The sequence below is a fragment of the Falco punctatus genome (genome assembly GCF_963210335.1).
Source record: "Falco punctatus genome assembly, chromosome: 2".
Lineage (NCBI taxonomy): Eukaryota > Metazoa > Chordata > Aves > Falconiformes > Falconidae > Falco > Falco punctatus.
The window spans coordinates 122,329,324-122,347,602 of record NC_137581.1 but is presented as its reverse complement, the minus strand read 5'-3'; the positions used below and the strand labels follow the sequence as shown (position 1 = coordinate 122,347,602).

At 47.3% G+C, this 18,279-nt stretch overlaps 4 long non-coding RNA genes across 4 annotated transcripts; all 4 read right to left on the bottom strand.

Moving 5' to 3' along the window:
* Positions 1 to 2,103: 2,103 nt before the first annotated feature.
* LOC308058790 lies at positions 2,104 to 3,777 on the bottom strand. Its single transcript, XR_013925968.1, has 3 exons — positions 3,707 to 3,777; positions 3,129 to 3,207; positions 2,104 to 2,187 (listed from the first exon to the last, which is right to left on the bottom strand). It is a non-coding gene; the product is annotated as an uncharacterized lncRNA (long non-coding RNA).
* Positions 3,778 to 5,316: 1,539 nt separating this feature from the next.
* On the bottom strand, positions 5,317 to 6,990 carry LOC308059190. The gene is made up of 3 exons (XR_013926163.1): positions 6,920 to 6,990; positions 6,342 to 6,420; positions 5,317 to 5,400 (listed from the first exon to the last, which is right to left on the bottom strand). It is a non-coding gene; the product is annotated as an uncharacterized lncRNA (long non-coding RNA).
* A 1,539-nt stretch (positions 6,991 to 8,529) lies between these two features.
* On the bottom strand, positions 8,530 to 10,203 carry LOC308059189. The gene is made up of 3 exons (XR_013926162.1): positions 10,133 to 10,203; positions 9,555 to 9,633; positions 8,530 to 8,613 (listed from the first exon to the last, which is right to left on the bottom strand). It is a non-coding gene; the product is annotated as an uncharacterized lncRNA (long non-coding RNA).
* Positions 10,204 to 11,742: 1,539 nt separating this feature from the next.
* LOC308059826 lies at positions 11,743 to 13,416 on the bottom strand. The gene is made up of 3 exons (XR_013926418.1): positions 13,346 to 13,416; positions 12,768 to 12,846; positions 11,743 to 11,826 (listed from the first exon to the last, which is right to left on the bottom strand). It is a non-coding gene; the product is annotated as an uncharacterized lncRNA (long non-coding RNA).
* Positions 13,417 to 18,279: the final 4,863 nt, after the last annotated feature.

Here is an 18,279-nt window from a genome sequence, read left to right as displayed (position 1 = left end):
AGAATTATATTTTTTATAGATATACATGTATGTATGTACAATATTATATATTATATTATGTAGGGCCAGGTAGGACAGGCCACCGCTTCTGTCTCGTGCCCTAAGTAACTGCCTACTGCCAGTATTGGCACTGACTCACCAGCGGTCAGCTACAAGCACTTCTGCTATTAAGCAGAGCACAAGCGTTCCTCTGCTTTGAGAAGAGAGCATTGTGCTCATGAAACATCAAAAAGACTTACTTATATGCCTCTCCAGCTATAACAAAGAGAATCCTTCCCTCTCTGCACCAAAAAAAATTAATGCTGACTTTTCAAGAATGCTATGGATGAGTTTCATAACCAAGGGGTGTCATCCACCTGCCACACAATTTGTCTTCTGCAAGTTCGATTAAGCCTGTCAAGACATCATATGGATGTGACAAACACCTCATCCCCTCTGCTCTGTTGCCCCTTCTTCCCCCAGTTTCTTACTGGAACTAGTAACTCCAGCTCACCAGTTCCTTGACCATGGCTTCAATCTGGTCCTGAGCCACATGCACATCTTCTGTAGGTCCTTCCAAAGTGATGTTATCCTGTGTCGAGCAGCCTCGCAGTTTGCCCTCTTGCCTGTGATAACAATTGTCTCCGAGTTGCTGTTCTTTGCTGGGAGATCAATTTTGGTGTTGCTTTCTTTACGTATCTGACACAAAGTAAAAAAAAAAAAAAAAAAAAAATCATCTCAGAAGTGTCCCATGTCAGAAGAAAAGCCCTTGCAGGCTATATTTGACATCACCAATGAGCAGCAGAGAGCATCCAGTGGGATTTTGCTGCAGGCAGTGATCATCACGAGCACTTGAGTTAGGAACAATATCTCACCTTCTTGATGTTGGCACCTCCTTTCCCTACAATGTTCTTGTGGAACTGTTTGCAGATGGGGACAGAAATAGAAAAGCTGTTTTCAAGCTAAGGGAGAAAGGAAGGGAGAACTGAAGATTACACTGTCGTGGCAAGTGAGGCCCGACTTCAGGAACTCTGATAAACGAGCTTTTGAAAATAGGCTTAGACCCAAGGAAGTTCTCTATACGAGGGACTTGTAAGAATAAACAAAGGCAAGTACGTTCCCCTATAGCCTTCACATAACAGGTACTACCCCCCTGCCTCCATTCAGCCAAAACAGCGTCGACAGCTCCCTCCTCTTGAGGTGTTTTAGCTCTACCCAAGCCAGTAGAGCTCTGCTTTGCCCCAGGGTTCTCCAGGCACGTAGGAGGGAACAGCAGGCAGAAGACCTCCTTACCAGGTCTGCCACCATCTTGTGCATGTACTCGGTGCACTTCTTCACCTCATTTTTGGGACCTCAGAGTTGGACGATGTCACTCTTGTGTGCAGGGTCTGGGAAGTTGATGATAACCTGCAGGCGTGGTCATTTATAGTTAGCTCAAGCAAAAGCAAGAACCCTTGTGTCAGACACATGCAAAGGTTGGGGGGATCCTACACATCCCCTTTTCCCATTCAGAAAAGGGTAACCGTGTTAGCGGCCTCTGGCTAAAAGAACTATCTTCTCAGGCACTTGCGCTACAGAGCCACTAAAGTTACTACTTCTGTGATGACAGGCCTGCTACCCACGTAGGAAATAACCCCTCTGGATTCCTCATCTCCTAACAAGCCTTACCTCTGAGAATTTCTCCCGGATTTCCCAGATCCGCTCACCCTTCTGCCCAATGATGGTCCGGTGGAATTTCTGCTCAATGATTAGGTCCGCAGTGCGTTCATTTTCCTGATGGGAACAGAGGGCACACTGAGTGTTCAGCTGGAGAGCCATCTACTTTTACTTAGCGGTTTGCTGCCCGACAGTTTACTTGCCAGCACTGTCCCTCTTTTCTCTAGACAAAATTCACTCTGCATTGACAGAGAAGGGCTACCCGAGGGAACAGAGGAAGACATTTGTGAAGAGGAACTTGCACTTGTCATATGAGATCCAAGTGCTCAGTGGGCAAGGGGCACACACCCGCACCAGAAGGTTAGAAGGGAACACAAGAGCCCAAACCCTGCAGTCTCCCAAACATCACATCCTACTCACTCACCATACAGGAAGCAAGTTCCAGGAGCTCTTTCTTGGCCTGTGGGACTCCTTCAATTCTGATCAGGTTGCTCTTCTCGTTGTCCGGGGGAATGCGCACAGACACCTTGTACAGATCCTTAATCCTGTTAACTTCAAGGCAAGGACTGTGGTGACACAGTCTGCTAGGCAAAGACTTGGAAGCAAGGCACCTTGATTATCACTGCTCAGAGGCTGTTGAAGAAGGAAACCCACCTCTGGGAAGGGCTCAGTGGGGTAGGGTTGAGACAAGGGAAATTACCTCTTCACCCTGGAGTTCAGTGAGAGCAAACCTGTGCCACATGAGAACCTGTACAAGTAAATACTGTGGCATCTACAGAGCCAATTGTTCACTTGTCAGAGCGAGGCATGTTTCCTCCCCAAACAGTATCACATTTCAAGCAAAGAATAATCATTCATTTCTACCCCAAACTCTTTGCTGGGGATGTGTTGCAGTGCTATCAAACTAGCAGACCGCAATAAGGCTTTACCGTTGGCCATATTCTACTGCCAGTGCTGTAGCCCCTTCCCCCAGCAGCCAGACCACACTGCTCCTCCTCCATCTGACACCCTCTCCCACCAGCCACAGGGCTATTTAACCACTTAGCAGGAACCAGCTACACCTGCACATCGTCCATGTCAATCAACCCACTGCCTCTGAGGCAAGGCCACAGCTGCATGTTATCAATGCTAATCAACCCACCGCCTTCATTCCTCTACAGGGAGAAGCTCACCAAGCAGATTTCCACCACCCACAACTGGCTGCTAAAATGTCATTCACACAGAGCAACGTGTGGGGGGAAAAAAAAATAAATAAATTGCTCCAGGACACATCAAAGTAATTCCACTACTATTCAGGCTCCCAGGGTACTTTCACACGTTAAAGCCATCGCAAGGCCTCACGGCCCATTTCTCTCCTTGTACCACCACCACTCCAGAAAAGCAGAGGAAATGTGATGGAGACAGCACACTGGGTGAGCTACAGAGACCCTGATACGCTCCACTAAACACGAAGAGCGTGAGCATGGGAAGGACTGGAAAGGCACTCCACTTACTGTTAGCTCCGTTCTTGCCAATGAGGTGTCGGTGGAATTGGTGGTCAACCTTGATTATTGCGTAATCCATCCCGTTGATCTAAAAAGAATTATATTTTTTATAGATATACATGTATGTATGTACAATATTATATATTATATTATGTAGGGCCAGGTAGGACAGGCCACCGCTTCTGTCTCGTGCCCTAAGTAACTGCCTACTGCCAGTATTGGCACTGACTCACCAGCGGTCAGCTACAAGCACTTCTGCTATTAAGCAGAGCACAAGCGTTCCTCTGCTTTGAGAAGAGAGCATTGTGCTCATGAAACATCAAAAAGACTTACTTATATGCCTCTCCAGCTATAACAAAGAGAATCCTTCCCTCTCTGCACCAAAAAAAATTAATGCTGACTTTTCAAGAATGCTATGGATGAGTTTCATAACCAAGGGGTGTCATCCACCTGCCACACAATTTGTCTTCTGCAAGTTCGATTAAGCCTGTCAAGACATCATATGGATGTGACAAACACCTCATCCCCTCTGCTCTGTTGCCCCTTCTTCCCCCAGTTTCTTACTGGAACTAGTAACTCCAGCTCACCAGTTCCTTGACCATGGCTTCAATCTGGTCCTGAGCCACATGCACATCTTCTGTAGGTCCTTCCAAAGTGATGTTATCCTGTGTCGAGCAGCCTCGCAGTTTGCCCTCTTGCCTGTGATAACAATTGTCTCCGAGTTGCTGTTCTTTGCTGGGAGATCAATTTTGGTGTTGCTTTCTTTACGTATCTGACACAAAGTAAAAAAAAAAAAAAAAAAAAAATCATCTCAGAAGTGTCCCATGTCAGAAGAAAAGCCCTTGCAGGCTATATTTGACATCACCAATGAGCAGCAGAGAGCATCCAGTGGGATTTTGCTGCAGGCAGTGATCATCACGAGCACTTGAGTTAGGAACAATATCTCACCTTCTTGATGTTGGCACCTCCTTTCCCTACAATGTTCTTGTGGAACTGTTTGCAGATGGGGACAGAAATAGAAAAGCTGTTTTCAAGCTAAGGGAGAAAGGAAGGGAGAACTGAAGATTACACTGTCGTGGCAAGTGAGGCCCGACTTCAGGAACTCTGATAAACGAGCTTTTGAAAATAGGCTTAGACCCAAGGAAGTTCTCTATACGAGGGACTTGTAAGAATAAACAAAGGCAAGTACGTTCCCCTATAGCCTTCACATAACAGGTACTACCCCCCTGCCTCCATTCAGCCAAAACAGCGTCGACAGCTCCCTCCTCTTGAGGTGTTTTAGCTCTACCCAAGCCAGTAGAGCTCTGCTTTGCCCCAGGGTTCTCCAGGCACGTAGGAGGGAACAGCAGGCAGAAGACCTCCTTACCAGGTCTGCCACCATCTTGTGCATGTACTCGGTGCACTTCTTCACCTCATTTTTGGGACCTCAGAGTTGGACGATGTCACTCTTGTGTGCAGGGTCTGGGAAGTTGATGATAACCTGCAGGCGTGGTCATTTATAGTTAGCTCAAGCAAAAGCAAGAACCCTTGTGTCAGACACATGCAAAGGTTGGGGGGATCCTACACATCCCCTTTTCCCATTCAGAAAAGGGTAACCGTGTTAGCGGCCTCTGGCTAAAAGAACTATCTTCTCAGGCACTTGCGCTACAGAGCCACTAAAGTTACTACTTCTGTGATGACAGGCCTGCTACCCACGTAGGAAATAACCCCTCTGGATTCCTCATCTCCTAACAAGCCTTACCTCTGAGAATTTCTCCCGGATTTCCCAGATCCGCTCACCCTTCTGCCCAATGATGGTCCGGTGGAATTTCTGCTCAATGATTAGGTCCGCAGTGCGTTCATTTTCCTGATGGGAACAGAGGGCACACTGAGTGTTCAGCTGGAGAGCCATCTACTTTTACTTAGCGGTTTGCTGCCCGACAGTTTACTTGCCAGCACTGTCCCTCTTTTCTCTAGACAAAATTCACTCTGCATTGACAGAGAAGGGCTACCCGAGGGAACAGAGGAAGACATTTGTGAAGAGGAACTTGCACTTGTCATATGAGATCCAAGTGCTCAGTGGGCAAGGGGCACACACCCGCACCAGAAGGTTAGAAGGGAACACAAGAGCCCAAACCCTGCAGTCTCCCAAACATCACATCCTACTCACTCACCATACAGGAAGCAAGTTCCAGGAGCTCTTTCTTGGCCTGTGGGACTCCTTCAATTCTGATCAGGTTGCTCTTCTCGTTGTCCGGGGGAATGCGCACAGACACCTTGTACAGATCCTTAATCCTGTTAACTTCAAGGCAAGGACTGTGGTGACACAGTCTGCTAGGCAAAGACTTGGAAGCAAGGCACCTTGATTATCACTGCTCAGAGGCTGTTGAAGAAGGAAACCCACCTCTGGGAAGGGCTCAGTGGGGTAGGGTTGAGACAAGGGAAATTACCTCTTCACCCTGGAGTTCAGTGAGAGCAAACCTGTGCCACATGAGAACCTGTACAAGTAAATACTGTGGCATCTACAGAGCCAATTGTTCACTTGTCAGAGCGAGGCATGTTTCCTCCCCAAACAGTATCACATTTCAAGCAAAGAATAATCATTCATTTCTACCCCAAACTCTTTGCTGGGGATGTGTTGCAGTGCTATCAAACTAGCAGACCGCAATAAGGCTTTACCGTTGGCCATATTCTACTGCCAGTGCTGTAGCCCCTTCCCCCAGCAGCCAGACCACACTGCTCCTCCTCCATCTGACACCCTCTCCCACCAGCCACAGGGCTATTTAACCACTTAGCAGGAACCAGCTACACCTGCACATCGTCCATGTCAATCAACCCACTGCCTCTGAGGCAAGGCCACAGCTGCATGTTATCAATGCTAATCAACCCACCGCCTTCATTCCTCTACAGGGAGAAGCTCACCAAGCAGATTTCCACCACCCACAACTGGCTGCTAAAATGTCATTCACACAGAGCAACGTGTGGGGGGAAAAAAAAATAAATAAATTGCTCCAGGACACATCAAAGTAATTCCACTACTATTCAGGCTCCCAGGGTACTTTCACACGTTAAAGCCATCGCAAGGCCTCACGGCCCATTTCTCTCCTTGTACCACCACCACTCCAGAAAAGCAGAGGAAATGTGATGGAGACAGCACACTGGGTGAGCTACAGAGACCCTGATACGCTCCACTAAACACGAAGAGCGTGAGCATGGGAAGGACTGGAAAGGCACTCCACTTACTGTTAGCTCCGTTCTTGCCAATGAGGTGTCGGTGGAATTGGTGGTCAACCTTGATTATTGCGTAATCCATCCCGTTGATCTAAAAAGAATTATATTTTTTATAGATATACATGTATGTATGTACAATATTATATATTATATTATGTAGGGCCAGGTAGGACAGGCCACCGCTTCTGTCTCGTGCCCTAAGTAACTGCCTACTGCCAGTATTGGCACTGACTCACCAGCGGTCAGCTACAAGCACTTCTGCTATTAAGCAGAGCACAAGCGTTCCTCTGCTTTGAGAAGAGAGCATTGTGCTCATGAAACATCAAAAAGACTTACTTATATGCCTCTCCAGCTATAACAAAGAGAATCCTTCCCTCTCTGCACCAAAAAAAATTAATGCTGACTTTTCAAGAATGCTATGGATGAGTTTCATAACCAAGGGGTGTCATCCACCTGCCACACAATTTGTCTTCTGCAAGTTCGATTAAGCCTGTCAAGACATCATATGGATGTGACAAACACCTCATCCCCTCTGCTCTGTTGCCCCTTCTTCCCCCAGTTTCTTACTGGAACTAGTAACTCCAGCTCACCAGTTCCTTGACCATGGCTTCAATCTGGTCCTGAGCCACATGCACATCTTCTGTAGGTCCTTCCAAAGTGATGTTATCCTGTGTCGAGCAGCCTCGCAGTTTGCCCTCTTGCCTGTGATAACAATTGTCTCCGAGTTGCTGTTCTTTGCTGGGAGATCAATTTTGGTGTTGCTTTCTTTACGTATCTGACACAAAGTAAAAAAAAAAAAAAAAAAAAAATCATCTCAGAAGTGTCCCATGTCAGAAGAAAAGCCCTTGCAGGCTATATTTGACATCACCAATGAGCAGCAGAGAGCATCCAGTGGGATTTTGCTGCAGGCAGTGATCATCACGAGCACTTGAGTTAGGAACAATATCTCACCTTCTTGATGTTGGCACCTCCTTTCCCTACAATGTTCTTGTGGAACTGTTTGCAGATGGGGACAGAAATAGAAAAGCTGTTTTCAAGCTAAGGGAGAAAGGAAGGGAGAACTGAAGATTACACTGTCGTGGCAAGTGAGGCCCGACTTCAGGAACTCTGATAAACGAGCTTTTGAAAATAGGCTTAGACCCAAGGAAGTTCTCTATACGAGGGACTTGTAAGAATAAACAAAGGCAAGTACGTTCCCCTATAGCCTTCACATAACAGGTACTACCCCCCTGCCTCCATTCAGCCAAAACAGCGTCGACAGCTCCCTCCTCTTGAGGTGTTTTAGCTCTACCCAAGCCAGTAGAGCTCTGCTTTGCCCCAGGGTTCTCCAGGCACGTAGGAGGGAACAGCAGGCAGAAGACCTCCTTACCAGGTCTGCCACCATCTTGTGCATGTACTCGGTGCACTTCTTCACCTCATTTTTGGGACCTCAGAGTTGGACGATGTCACTCTTGTGTGCAGGGTCTGGGAAGTTGATGATAACCTGCAGGCGTGGTCATTTATAGTTAGCTCAAGCAAAAGCAAGAACCCTTGTGTCAGACACATGCAAAGGTTGGGGGGATCCTACACATCCCCTTTTCCCATTCAGAAAAGGGTAACCGTGTTAGCGGCCTCTGGCTAAAAGAACTATCTTCTCAGGCACTTGCGCTACAGAGCCACTAAAGTTACTACTTCTGTGATGACAGGCCTGCTACCCACGTAGGAAATAACCCCTCTGGATTCCTCATCTCCTAACAAGCCTTACCTCTGAGAATTTCTCCCGGATTTCCCAGATCCGCTCACCCTTCTGCCCAATGATGGTCCGGTGGAATTTCTGCTCAATGATTAGGTCCGCAGTGCGTTCATTTTCCTGATGGGAACAGAGGGCACACTGAGTGTTCAGCTGGAGAGCCATCTACTTTTACTTAGCGGTTTGCTGCCCGACAGTTTACTTGCCAGCACTGTCCCTCTTTTCTCTAGACAAAATTCACTCTGCATTGACAGAGAAGGGCTACCCGAGGGAACAGAGGAAGACATTTGTGAAGAGGAACTTGCACTTGTCATATGAGATCCAAGTGCTCAGTGGGCAAGGGGCACACACCCGCACCAGAAGGTTAGAAGGGAACACAAGAGCCCAAACCCTGCAGTCTCCCAAACATCACATCCTACTCACTCACCATACAGGAAGCAAGTTCCAGGAGCTCTTTCTTGGCCTGTGGGACTCCTTCAATTCTGATCAGGTTGCTCTTCTCGTTGTCCGGGGGAATGCGCACAGACACCTTGTACAGATCCTTAATCCTGTTAACTTCAAGGCAAGGACTGTGGTGACACAGTCTGCTAGGCAAAGACTTGGAAGCAAGGCACCTTGATTATCACTGCTCAGAGGCTGTTGAAGAAGGAAACCCACCTCTGGGAAGGGCTCAGTGGGGTAGGGTTGAGACAAGGGAAATTACCTCTTCACCCTGGAGTTCAGTGAGAGCAAACCTGTGCCACATGAGAACCTGTACAAGTAAATACTGTGGCATCTACAGAGCCAATTGTTCACTTGTCAGAGCGAGGCATGTTTCCTCCCCAAACAGTATCACATTTCAAGCAAAGAATAATCATTCATTTCTACCCCAAACTCTTTGCTGGGGATGTGTTGCAGTGCTATCAAACTAGCAGACCGCAATAAGGCTTTACCGTTGGCCATATTCTACTGCCAGTGCTGTAGCCCCTTCCCCCAGCAGCCAGACCACACTGCTCCTCCTCCATCTGACACCCTCTCCCACCAGCCACAGGGCTATTTAACCACTTAGCAGGAACCAGCTACACCTGCACATCGTCCATGTCAATCAACCCACTGCCTCTGAGGCAAGGCCACAGCTGCATGTTATCAATGCTAATCAACCCACCGCCTTCATTCCTCTACAGGGAGAAGCTCACCAAGCAGATTTCCACCACCCACAACTGGCTGCTAAAATGTCATTCACACAGAGCAACGTGTGGGGGGAAAAAAAAATAAATAAATTGCTCCAGGACACATCAAAGTAATTCCACTACTATTCAGGCTCCCAGGGTACTTTCACACGTTAAAGCCATCGCAAGGCCTCACGGCCCATTTCTCTCCTTGTACCACCACCACTCCAGAAAAGCAGAGGAAATGTGATGGAGACAGCACACTGGGTGAGCTACAGAGACCCTGATACGCTCCACTAAACACGAAGAGCGTGAGCATGGGAAGGACTGGAAAGGCACTCCACTTACTGTTAGCTCCGTTCTTGCCAATGAGGTGTCGGTGGAATTGGTGGTCAACCTTGATTATTGCGTAATCCATCCCGTTGATCTAAAAAGAATTATATTTTTTATAGATATACATGTATGTATGTACAATATTATATATTATATTATGTAGGGCCAGGTAGGACAGGCCACCGCTTCTGTCTCGTGCCCTAAGTAACTGCCTACTGCCAGTATTGGCACTGACTCACCAGCGGTCAGCTACAAGCACTTCTGCTATTAAGCAGAGCACAAGCGTTCCTCTGCTTTGAGAAGAGAGCATTGTGCTCATGAAACATCAAAAAGACTTACTTATATGCCTCTCCAGCTATAACAAAGAGAATCCTTCCCTCTCTGCACCAAAAAAAATTAATGCTGACTTTTCAAGAATGCTATGGATGAGTTTCATAACCAAGGGGTGTCATCCACCTGCCACACAATTTGTCTTCTGCAAGTTCGATTAAGCCTGTCAAGACATCATATGGATGTGACAAACACCTCATCCCCTCTGCTCTGTTGCCCCTTCTTCCCCCAGTTTCTTACTGGAACTAGTAACTCCAGCTCACCAGTTCCTTGACCATGGCTTCAATCTGGTCCTGAGCCACATGCACATCTTCTGTAGGTCCTTCCAAAGTGATGTTATCCTGTGTCGAGCAGCCTCGCAGTTTGCCCTCTTGCCTGTGATAACAATTGTCTCCGAGTTGCTGTTCTTTGCTGGGAGATCAATTTTGGTGTTGCTTTCTTTACGTATCTGACACAAAGTAAAAAAAAAAAAAAAAAAAAAATCATCTCAGAAGTGTCCCATGTCAGAAGAAAAGCCCTTGCAGGCTATATTTGACATCACCAATGAGCAGCAGAGAGCATCCAGTGGGATTTTGCTGCAGGCAGTGATCATCACGAGCACTTGAGTTAGGAACAATATCTCACCTTCTTGATGTTGGCACCTCCTTTCCCTACAATGTTCTTGTGGAACTGTTTGCAGATGGGGACAGAAATAGAAAAGCTGTTTTCAAGCTAAGGGAGAAAGGAAGGGAGAACTGAAGATTACACTGTCGTGGCAAGTGAGGCCCGACTTCAGGAACTCTGATAAACGAGCTTTTGAAAATAGGCTTAGACCCAAGGAAGTTCTCTATACGAGGGACTTGTAAGAATAAACAAAGGCAAGTACGTTCCCCTATAGCCTTCACATAACAGGTACTACCCCCCTGCCTCCATTCAGCCAAAACAGCGTCGACAGCTCCCTCCTCTTGAGGTGTTTTAGCTCTACCCAAGCCAGTAGAGCTCTGCTTTGCCCCAGGGTTCTCCAGGCACGTAGGAGGGAACAGCAGGCAGAAGACCTCCTTACCAGGTCTGCCACCATCTTGTGCATGTACTCGGTGCACTTCTTCACCTCATTTTTGGGACCTCAGAGTTGGACGATGTCACTCTTGTGTGCAGGGTCTGGGAAGTTGATGATAACCTGCAGGCGTGGTCATTTATAGTTAGCTCAAGCAAAAGCAAGAACCCTTGTGTCAGACACATGCAAAGGTTGGGGGGATCCTACACATCCCCTTTTCCCATTCAGAAAAGGGTAACCGTGTTAGCGGCCTCTGGCTAAAAGAACTATCTTCTCAGGCACTTGCGCTACAGAGCCACTAAAGTTACTACTTCTGTGATGACAGGCCTGCTACCCACGTAGGAAATAACCCCTCTGGATTCCTCATCTCCTAACAAGCCTTACCTCTGAGAATTTCTCCCGGATTTCCCAGATCCGCTCACCCTTCTGCCCAATGATGGTCCGGTGGAATTTCTGCTCAATGATTAGGTCCGCAGTGCGTTCATTTTCCTGATGGGAACAGAGGGCACACTGAGTGTTCAGCTGGAGAGCCATCTACTTTTACTTAGCGGTTTGCTGCCCGACAGTTTACTTGCCAGCACTGTCCCTCTTTTCTCTAGACAAAATTCACTCTGCATTGACAGAGAAGGGCTACCCGAGGGAACAGAGGAAGACATTTGTGAAGAGGAACTTGCACTTGTCATATGAGATCCAAGTGCTCAGTGGGCAAGGGGCACACACCCGCACCAGAAGGTTAGAAGGGAACACAAGAGCCCAAACCCTGCAGTCTCCCAAACATCACATCCTACTCACTCACCATACAGGAAGCAAGTTCCAGGAGCTCTTTCTTGGCCTGTGGGACTCCTTCAATTCTGATCAGGTTGCTCTTCTCGTTGTCCGGGGGAATGCGCACAGACACCTTGTACAGATCCTTAATCCTGTTAACTTCAAGGCAAGGACTGTGGTGACACAGTCTGCTAGGCAAAGACTTGGAAGCAAGGCACCTTGATTATCACTGCTCAGAGGCTGTTGAAGAAGGAAACCCACCTCTGGGAAGGGCTCAGTGGGGTAGGGTTGAGACAAGGGAAATTACCTCTTCACCCTGGAGTTCAGTGAGAGCAAACCTGTGCCACATGAGAACCTGTACAAGTAAATACTGTGGCATCTACAGAGCCAATTGTTCACTTGTCAGAGCGAGGCATGTTTCCTCCCCAAACAGTATCACATTTCAAGCAAAGAATAATCATTCATTTCTACCCCAAACTCTTTGCTGGGGATGTGTTGCAGTGCTATCAAACTAGCAGACCGCAATAAGGCTTTACCGTTGGCCATATTCTACTGCCAGTGCTGTAGCCCCTTCCCCCAGCAGCCAGACCACACTGCTCCTCCTCCATCTGACACCCTCTCCCACCAGCCACAGGGCTATTTAACCACTTAGCAGGAACCAGCTACACCTGCACATCGTCCATGTCAATCAACCCACTGCCTCTGAGGCAAGGCCACAGCTGCATGTTATCAATGCTAATCAACCCACCGCCTTCATTCCTCTACAGGGAGAAGCTCACCAAGCAGATTTCCACCACCCACAACTGGCTGCTAAAATGTCATTCACACAGAGCAACGTGTGGGGGGAAAAAAAAATAAATAAATTGCTCCAGGACACATCAAAGTAATTCCACTACTATTCAGGCTCCCAGGGTACTTTCACACGTTAAAGCCATCGCAAGGCCTCACGGCCCATTTCTCTCCTTGTACCACCACCACTCCAGAAAAGCAGAGGAAATGTGATGGAGACAGCACACTGGGTGAGCTACAGAGACCCTGATACGCTCCACTAAACACGAAGAGCGTGAGCATGGGAAGGACTGGAAAGGCACTCCACTTACTGTTAGCTCCGTTCTTGCCAATGAGGTGTCGGTGGAATTGGTGGTCAACCTTGATTATTGCGTAATCCATCCCGTTGATCTAAAAAGAATTATATTTTTTATAGATATACATGTATGTATGTACAATATTATATATTATATTATGTAGGGCCAGGTAGGACAGGCCACCGCTTCTGTCTCGTGCCCTAAGTAACTGCCTACTGCCAGTATTGGCACTGACTCACCAGCGGTCAGCTACAAGCACTTCTGCTATTAAGCAGAGCACAAGCGTTCCTCTGCTTTGAGAAGAGAGCATTGTGCTCATGAAACATCAAAAAGACTTACTTATATGCCTCTCCAGCTATAACAAAGAGAATCCTTCCCTCTCTGCACCAAAAAAAATTAATGCTGACTTTTCAAGAATGCTATGGATGAGTTTCATAACCAAGGGGTGTCATCCACCTGCCACACAATTTGTCTTCTGCAAGTTCGATTAAGCCTGTCAAGACATCATATGGATGTGACAAACACCTCATCCCCTCTGCTCTGTTGCCCCTTCTTCCCCCAGTTTCTTACTGGAACTAGTAACTCCAGCTCACCAGTTCCTTGACCATGGCTTCAATCTGGTCCTGAGCCACATGCACATCTTCTGTAGGTCCTTCCAAAGTGATGTTATCCTGTGTCGAGCAGCCTCGCAGTTTGCCCTCTTGCCTGTGATAACAATTGTCTCCGAGTTGCTGTTCTTTGCTGGGAGATCAATTTTGGTGTTGCTTTCTTTACGTATCTGACACAAAGTAAAAAAAAAAAAAAAAAAAAAATCATCTCAGAAGTGTCCCATGTCAGAAGAAAAGCCCTTGCAGGCTATATTTGACATCACCAATGAGCAGCAGAGAGCATCCAGTGGGATTTTGCTGCAGGCAGTGATCATCACGAGCACTTGAGTTAGGAACAATATCTCACCTTCTTGATGTTGGCACCTCCTTTCCCTACAATGTTCTTGTGGAACTGTTTGCAGATGGGGACAGAAATAGAAAAGCTGTTTTCAAGCTAAGGGAGAAAGGAAGGGAGAACTGAAGATTACACTGTCGTGGCAAGTGAGGCCCGACTTCAGGAACTCTGATAAACGAGCTTTTGAAAATAGGCTTAGACCCAAGGAAGTTCTCTATACGAGGGACTTGTAAGAATAAACAAAGGCAAGTACGTTCCCCTATAGCCTTCACATAACAGGTACTACCCCCCTGCCTCCATTCAGCCAAAACAGCGTCGACAGCTCCCTCCTCTTGAGGTGTTTTAGCTCTACCCAAGCCAGTAGAGCTCTGCTTTGCCCCAGGGTTCTCCAGGCACGTAGGAGGGAACAGCAGGCAGAAGACCTCCTTACCAGGTCTGCCACCATCTTGTGCATGTACTCGGTGCACTTCTTCACCTCATTTTTGGGACCTCAGAGTTGGACGATGTCACTCTTGTGTGCAGGGTCTGGGAAGTTGATGATAACCTGCAGGCGTGGTCATTTATAGTTAGCTCAAGCAAAAGCAAGAACCCTTGTGTCAGACACATGCAAAGGTTGGGGGGATCCTACACATCCCCTTTTCCCATTCAGAAAAGGGTAACCGTGTTAGCGGCCTCTGGCTAAAAGAACTATCTTCTCAGGCACTTGCGCTACAGAGCCACTAAAGTTACTACTTCTGTGATGACAGGCCTGCTACCCACGTAGGAAATAACCCCTCTGGATTCCTCATCTCCTAACAAGCCTTACCTCTGAGAATTTCTCCCGGATTTCCCAGATCCGCTCACCCTTCTGCCCAATGATGGTCCGGTGGAATTTCTGCTCAATGATTAGGTCCGCAGTGCGTTCATTTTCCTGATGGGAACAGAGGGCACACTGAGTGTTCAGCTGGAGAGCCATCTACTTTTACTTAGCGGTTTGCTGCCCGACAGTTTACTTGCCAGCACTGTCCCTCTTTTCTCTAGACAAAATTCACTCTGCATTGACAGAGAAGGGCTACCCGAGGGAACAGAGGAAGACATTTGTGAAGAGGAACTTGCACTTGTCATATGAGATCCAAGTGCTCAGTGGGCAAGGGGCACACACCCGCACCAGAAGGTTAGAAGGGAACACAAGAGCCCAAACCCTGCAGTCTCCCAAACATCACATCCTACTCACTCACCATACAGGAAGCAAGTTCCAGGAGCTCTTTCTTGGCCTGTGGGACTCCTTCAATTCTGATCAGGTTGCTCTTCTCGTTGTCCGGGGGAATGCGCACAGACACCTTGTACAGATCCTTAATCCTGTTAACTTCAAGGCAAGGACTGTGGTGACACAGTCTGCTAGGCAAAGACTTGGAAGCAAGGCACCTTGATTATCACTGCTCAGAGGCTGTTGAAGAAGGAAACCCACCTCTGGGAAGGGCTCAGTGGGGTAGGGTTGAGACAAGGGAAATTACCTCTTCACCCTGGAGTTCAGTGAGAGCAAACCTGTGCCACATGAGAACCTGTACAAGTAAATACTGTGGCATCTACAGAGCCAATTGTTCACTTGTCAGAGCGAGGCATGTTTCCTCCCCAAACAGTATCACATTTCAAGCAAAGAATAATCATTCATTTCTACCCCAAACTCTTTGCTGGGGATGTGTTGCAGTGCTATCAAACTAGCAGACCGCAATAAGGCTTTACCGTTGGCCATATTCTACTGCCAGTGCTGTAGCCCCTTCCCCCAGCAGCCAGACCACACTGCTCCTCCTCCATCTGACACCCTCTCCCACCAGCCACAGGGCTATTTAACCACTTAGCAGGAACCAGCTACACCTGCACATCGTCCATGTCAATCAACCCACTGCCTCTGAGGCAAGGCCACAGCTGCATGTTATCAATGCTAATCAACCCACCGCCTTCATTCCTCTACAGGGAGAAGCTCACCAAGCAGATTTCCACCACCCACAACTGGCTGCTAAAATGTCATTCACACAGAGCAACGTGTGGGGGGAAAAAAAAATAAATAAATTGCTCCAGGACACATCAAAGTAATTCCACTACTATTCAGGCTCCCAGGGTACTTTCACACGTTAAAGCCATCGCAAGGCCTCACGGCCCATTTCTCTCCTTGTACCACCACCACTCCAGAAAAGCAGAGGAAATGTGATGGAGACAGCACACTGGGTGAGCTACAGAGACCCTGATACGCTCCACTAAACACGAAGAGCGTGAGCATGGGAAGGACTGGAAAGGCACTCCACTTACTGTTAGCTCCGTTCTTGCCAATGAGGTGTCGGTGGAATTGGTGGTCAACCTTGATTATTGCGTAATCCATCCCGTTGATCTAAAAAGAATTATATTTTTTATAGATATACATGTATGTATGTACAATATTATATATTATATTATGTAGGGCCAGGTAGGACAGGCCACCGCTTCTGTCTCGTGCCCTAAGTAACTGCCTACTGCCAGTATTGGCACTGACTCACCAGCGGTCAGCTACAAGCACTTCTGCTATTAAGCAGAGCACAAGCGTTCCTCTGCTTTGAGAAGAGAGCATTGTGCTCATGAAACATCAAAAAGACTTACTTATATGCCTCTCCAGCTATAACAAAGAGAATCCTTCCCTCTCTGCACCAAAAAAAATTAATGCTGACTTTTCAAGAATGCTATGGATGAGTTTCATAACCAAGGGGTGTCATCCACCTGCCACACAATTTGTCTTCTGCAAGTTCGATTAAGCCTGTCAAGACATCATATGGATGTGACAAACACCTCATCCCCTCTGCTCTGTTGCCCCTTCTTCCCCCAGTTTCTTACTGGAACTAGTAACTCCAGCTCACCAGTTCCTTGACCATGGCTTCAATCTGGTCCTGAGCCACATGCACATCTTCTGTAGGTCCTTCCAAAGTGATGTTATCCTGTGTCGAGCAGCCTCGCAGTTTGCCCTCTTGCCTGTGATAACAATTGTCTCCGAGTTGCTGTTCTTTGCTGGGAGATCAATTTTGGTGTTGCTTTCTTTACGTATCTGACACAAAGTAAAAAAAAAAAAAAAAAAAAATCATCTCAGAAGTGTCCCATGTCAGAAGAAAAGCCCTTGCAGGCTATATTTGACATCACCAATGAGCAGCAGAGAGCATCCAGTGGGATTTTGCTGCAGGCAGTGATCATCACGAGCACTTGAGTTAGGAACAATATCTCACCTTCTTGATGTTGGCACCTCCTTTCCCTACAATGTTCTTGTGGAACTGTTTGCAGATGGGGACAGAAATAGAAAAGCTGTTTTCAAGCTAAGGGAGAAAGGAAGGGAGAACTGAAGATTACACTGTCGTGGCAAGTGAGGCCCGACTTCAGGAACTCTGATAAACGAGCTTTTGAAAATAGGCTTAGACCCAAGGAAGTTCTCTATACGAGGGACTTGTAAGAATAAACAAAGGCAAGTACGTTCCCCTATAGCCTTCACATAACAGGTACTACCCCCCTGCCTCCATTCAGCCAAAACAGCGTCGACAGCTCCCTCCTCTTGAGGTGTTTTAGCTCTACCCAAGCCAGTAGAGCTCTGCTTTGCCCCAGGGTTCTCCAGGCACGTAGGAGGGAACAGCAGGCAGAAGACCTCCTTACCAGGTCTGCCACCATCTTGTGCATGTACTCGGTGCACTTCTTCACCTCATTTTTGGGACCTCAGAGTTGGACGATGTCACTCTTGTGTGCAGGGTCTGGGAAGTTGATGATAACCTGCAGGCGTGGTCATTTATAGTTAGCTCAAGCAAAAGCAAGAACCCTTGTGTCAGACACATGCAAAGGTTGGGGGGATCCTACACATCCCCTTTTCCCATTATTTTCCGGGACCTGTGAATTTTGAATTTGGAGTCCTGCATGCAAAGGATGAGCAGCTTACAGATGAGGAAACGTTCGGCACCGGTGAGTTTTTCACCTTTGTCTTGGCTGAGGATTGCATAAGATGTTGAGCTTCACTGCGAGTACAAACATTCACGGTCCTGACCCTCTTAGACTTCGTCTTGGGAGCCTTGAAGGCTTGTATACCAATCGAATCGTTACACTGAATAAACTGTTCCTTTTTTTTCTAGCGGGCGTTCCCACAATGAAGCGGTGTGGAGCTGAAGGGGACTACGATTTCACGGTGATGGAGCCATTTGGACTGAGTCTTGAAGATCTCTTCGGTGTTTGTTCAAGGAAACTTAGTCTCGAGACAGTCCTCTTGCTCGCTGGCGAAACGGTAGGAAACTGCTTTGTTGATCTTGATGGTGCAGTCTGTTGGAAAATAAAGATTCCTTGAGAGATCAGAACCACATACGTTGTTTCTCTGATTTAAAGGTGAACAGGCCTGTGTCGTTCAAGGAAAGACTCAACGTTGGTTTTGTTTCTCTGAAACACAAAGTGCCCCGTCTAAAGTGATTACAGTCTGAATTGATTTTTAAAAAGCAGAGACTTGTGCCGTTTGCAAACCGCCTGTCGCACTGCTCAAAGACAAAAGACGTTCACCCGAGAAAGTTTTTGGAAACGAATGTCAAATAGACGTGGGGAAAGAGCTGGAGAGGTTTAC